The following is a 5,454-nucleotide window of genomic DNA, read 5'->3' on the forward strand; positions in this document are numbered from 1 at the left end:
AAAAATAAGAAAGGGGCCTGGCGTCCGTCAACGTTTCGGCAGTGGCACTGCCTTCTTCAGGACGGGAGCCCGTATGGCGTGGTAGGCTACTCACGTTAGGTGAGGGCGGAGGGTGATCGGAAAGTCTCGTGAAGGTCGCTAGCCCTCATCATTAGAAGAGTATCACTGCGGCCGATGCCGTCTGTGTCGTAATTCGCGTCGTTTGTTGGGGTTGTAGAGTCTACTGTGTTTGAATACAAGATTATTTAGCCAGAAATTTATGGTATTAGCCTCTTGACATCCGCGGCCCTCACCAAGAAAATTGAAGTGGGTGAACCCACACTACCGAAAAAAGCAGTTAATAACAGGAACATTGCCGCGTTGCTCGGTTGCACTCTTTGTTACATTCATGGGAGATATATTAGAACCGTTTGTTTCACTTGTTACAGTTGTCCTGCCAACCGTGCAGTTTGCCGATCTTAACTAGAAGAGACAGTCTCTCCTCATCGCAGCGCAGTAGATTTGTTCAGACTCCAAAAAACTTACTAACACTATGGCACAGTTAAAGGGCAAAGGAACTCAATAGCATAGTAATTTACAATACGGCGCTAACTTATCTTCATTCTAAATAATTATATTACTGCCAGGCTAGAAGTTAAAAAAAAAACCTAGAAGCTGCGCGATTTCACAGCCCACAGACAAGTATTATGTTATCTGGGTTAGAATTTATTGTATTTCTTTTTAATTCCCACGTTGATGCACCGATACATCCATTTTAAAAATAAACAAATATTTAACATAAATATTCCAGTTAAGCCGGAGACAGGCATCAGTCGTGGTGATCCATGTTTTCAAACGTCTGCCTAGAGCAGACGACGCACCCACAGAAGCGATTATATTAATTTAGGCCGCACGCTGGCAACACGATTTGATCTTCACTGAAGCACCGAACAGTACCGCATCCAGAAGCATGCTTGGCGCAGTGTTTGCAGACTGTCTCTTGTACGATGTATTCGCGGTGTGATCGCGGCTGGAAGACATGGCTCACACATTCGCGTTTGAGTGTGACCAAGGGCGTCGTGGTCGCTTGTGGCCGCTTACGTCGAGAGAAGACTGAGACAGCCTGTATCTCAGAGAGTTTCAAACGCTCTTATTGGAGTGTCGTGGTTTATGGTTTGTTTTTGCGATTACGACCTGCGAGGAGGTGCCGAAATCGGTGATGGTCTGCAAAACGTCTTCGTCTTTCCACCTTTTTTCCTCCTGGCCACGTGAAAACGCGGAACATGCGCACTTGCCCCCGGCGGATCCCCGCCGGGGGCGTCCGACATCACATTGCAAACACTTTAATTGATTTCAGATAGATCCTCTCTTCAATCTAGGCTCTCTAGAGAACACAATGGTACACTGGCGCCGTCTATCAGCTAGCCCTGGAACCGCTTACAATTAGGCTTACTGTTTTACAGTACCTGCGAGTTAAAATAAACGCGCTATCGTTGAGAAATGGACCTCTAGATTGTCAAGAAAATGTGAAGCCAAGAGGAAAATGATGCGTAAAAAAACGAAAATAAAAGTAGATTGAATCGATGCTACCCGACAGATGGCGCCAGTCGTAAGCTATCATAAGTAGTCATAAGCGATTGCAACGAGCCGTGTCAGATGACTATAGTCAAGCGACACGAAGGCTCATTTTATTTCAGTGTAAACAAAGCTAAATAAGTCCAGTCCAGTATATGAAACGTTTGAACAAGAATGGTTGCTACGCGCTCGGTCACGCTGAAACACAAATGTCCAAAAGAACCTTTGCCGTGTATTGTGTGCGGGCCGTGTATTGTGTGCGTGTTCGTCACGCACAGCGAACACGACCTTTATTCCAGGCAACGGCGCCTCCGGAACAAGACTGGGCGCGGTCGCAGACCAAAGAAGACGTTGTCAACCGAATGTAACCTATCAGTTAAATAAATATATATCCTGCATTACCCTAAAAATACCAATACACCACAACCTTAAACGCCTTCTTTTTTTTTTTTTTCAACGCTTTAGTGAAACGTATTTGTGGAATTTATTATTTTTCTGAATTTATCACGTTACAGGAATCATACACAAGACGTCACGCTTCAGTGCGGGTCTGCTACTCGCCATTGCCGTGGGCAACTTTGGCTGTGTGCTTCAATGCGCTTCAGGTGCGTATACGGAATAGTGCGGATGTGGTGTTCAAGCAGTTAAGCTTTTTTTGTTCGTTTTCTTCTAATTATCGTTCATTATTTGCAGTTCTTAGGTGTTACCGAGAGACCCCCCCCCCCCTCCGAGGAGAAGGGGGCAGCCGGAGGGGAAGCCCAAATCAGTCGCGAGCGACCCCCCGCTGCCTCTCCGTACGTCAGGAATGTACGTCAGGAGAGAAGTACAAGTTTGACCCCGTCGCTCAAGGGCGTGTGTCGCCCGCCGTGCTTTCTGAATGAATTTAAATGAGTCATTCCCTCAAGCCGTCGTAGTTGCCGCTGCCTCGCAATCGGAGTCGCCAGCCGCGATTGGATACAGGATTTTCGACAACTGGCGTCTCTTCTCATGCTAACGATAACTATGATCAGAGATGGCAGTAATGACATTACTGCAATGAAATTACAGTAATTACATTACTTTTCGTAGTAATGGGTAATGTAATGAATTACTTTCCTGGAAGGGTAATGTAATGAATTACCTCGAAGCAGTAATTTCGAGCAAATCACAAATTACTTTTGCAATTGTGTTTAAATCGCAAAACAATTGAAAAAGAGACATACCATTTATCTGGTGAAGAATATTAAGTAAGAGCATTTGGTGAGAGAAAATAGAAAAAAAAGAACATTTGGGAACTTGAGCTCTAATCCTGAGACTTGGGACCAAGAGATACGCAAAGATGGCCTCGAAAGGGAAAGCTTTGGGGACATTGCTGGACCTTCACGGCTGCTGACACTACAAATAAGACGGGTCGAAGGTGCGACCCTGTCTGGGATGTTCCGGCTTCACAATGCGCACAGCACAATGCAACAAGGCGAACAGATGTTAAAACTTGACAAGGTGAACTAAAAACAGGACGCACCGGTAATTAGAATGCTTAAATTTTCAATGATACTCGACTTTAAACATCAAAGAATCGCCTGTCCACGAAATAGCAGATGATTGGCGCCGCGAAGGTTTTGCCTACAGCTGTCAAATAATCCTCAGACGTGGGACCAAGATACATGCGAAGACGGCCTCAAATAGCAAAGCTTTGGGGACACTGCTAGAAGGTCATGACTGCCGAAAGTACAAATAAGACGAGTCGAGGTTGCGAAGCTGTCTGGGATGTTCCGGCTTTACATGCGAACAGCACAATACAACAAGGAGAACACGTGTTAAAACCTGAAAAGGCGAACTAAGAACAGGACACACCGGTAATTACTATGCTAAACTTTTCAGTGAGTCTCGACTTTAGACATCGAAGTATTGCCTGTACACGAAATAGCAGATGATTGACCTCGCGAAGGTTTTGTCGCAAATCCCCACATCTAGCACGATAGCGCTGGTCCTGGGGATTTTGGAAATTGGAAGTGTGGAAAGCAGTTGCTGGCGCTAAATAGAGTGGTCTTTTTTTTTTTTTTTTTCGTCTCGCTGTCTGTATTTCGTGTCTACCTCTTTCGCCTGCCTGCTCATCGAGAAATTTAAACAGAAAAGCAGAAACGGCCAGATTATCGTCACCCTAAATGTCACGTCAATGCCATGTGCTATGTCTTCTGAGGGCTGGTTTACATTGGGGAAGAGCAGATTGTGGCAGAAGTGTTTCTCTACAGAAGATATCCGACTGAAAGGCGTAAAGTGTGCGAGAACCACGGTTTCCTTGTGTATTAGAAAAAAAAAGAAATACCTCTCGAGCTCGAGAGAAGAGTTTGGGGAATTAGTGGCTAGTTCTTTTGGACGAAAAAGATTAAAATTTCGTTTATGTTAAAAAAAAAAGAAGGCAAAAAAGTATTGCTTATTTTTGTTTTTTGAGAGTCGGGTTGGTAAGGGAACAGTGAATCCAGTCTGCAGCAATTTATATAAGGAGCAGTTTGGCGGATCCCATTTTAGTCAATATGAGTTCCAGCGAGAGCGAGTTGCCATGGCCTGACCTAAAACCCTATTTTGAATTTAAAGTTAAAACAGGCGAAAACATCACCGTAGCTTGCAAGTTATGTCCGCCAGGTCCGAAGACGTTATCGGCGAACGTGAAAGCTTCATCAAACCTTCGGAAACAACTGCAGGCGAGTTCATTGTGTCATAGTATTTTAATATAGAGAGTCTAAATTTGTTTCGACCCAATCATTTTTTAAGACGTTGTAACCGGTGCAAGAATATTGCTTTCACTGCATGTGTATCGAGCTCGGTGGATATTAGGTGGGAGAGTAACCGTCGCGACCAGTAGACAAATTGAATAAAATTTGTAAATTTACATTTAAATTAAGGTCTTAATGGGTCGTATTACGTTTCAATCGCAGTGTTGACGGCATTAGCTTATTAGATGTTAGGCCAATTTAACGATTTTTCAGGAAAGCAACATGCTTTGAGATATTCATCGATCAATTCTCCTGTTTTAGTGGCTTGATTTAGAAACTCGATGCACAAAAAATGCCACGAGCCCGGTCCACAATAATGCGTAGAAGAATAATATACTCGTTTTCGTTAGCTCGTCACCATATCGGGAGCGCGCCCCGGCTCTCCCGGGATTGCACGAGCTAGCCATCACGAATATCTACTGTTCGCGTTTAGCAAGGAATTAAAATTTACAATCTCGACAGTGTGCCGCTCAGCAAGTACGCGCTACCGAAATAGCGGCGACGTGACCGGAACGACGACACTCTTCTAAATGCCATTCCGGATTCTAATAGCGAGTTCGTTTCACGGCACTCGTGTCCACGCGTGCCCACTCGCGGCGTAAATGCAATCCCGTCATGCCTCGCTCCGGCGAGGCCGGCGAGGAGCGGGAGCAGACGACGAGGGTTCGTCTGCTACGATGTGTCGCGGAACCGAAAGGAAAAAAAGCAGATTTTCTGATAGAAATAACGTCCCGCGGGTAACATAATCAAACGCGAGCTTGAATTGTGAGCGCCTGCTATTTCACGGAGGAAGCAATTGACAACCCGTGATTTATTTGCAGGATTTAAATCGCTCTGTTGCCGTACAAACGCTGAGCAATAGTGTGTCAAGAAAAGCTCAGAACAAACGCACCAGCGGCCCTCGAGATGTTTATCAACATCCGTGTGCGGGTGAAAAACTGAACATTTGTCGACAAAACTCCCTCAGCAGAAACCTCTGACTGTCAAATAAGCATCAGAGAAAGCTAAACATAGTGACTTTACCCGAGGCTTGGGCAACGTACATCATCATGTTTAACATTTACCTACGTCAGCTAACTTGCCCCGTCATATTTTGTTCGAAAAAGCTCTCGTTCTCGACGCCCTCACCAATGCTAATATCTGATCC

This window comes from Ixodes scapularis, unplaced genomic scaffold, assembly GCF_016920785.2.
Source record: "Ixodes scapularis isolate PalLabHiFi unplaced genomic scaffold, ASM1692078v2 PGA_scaffold5__190_contigs__length_132052651, whole genome shotgun sequence".
NCBI lineage: Eukaryota > Metazoa > Arthropoda > Arachnida > Ixodida > Ixodidae > Ixodes > Ixodes scapularis.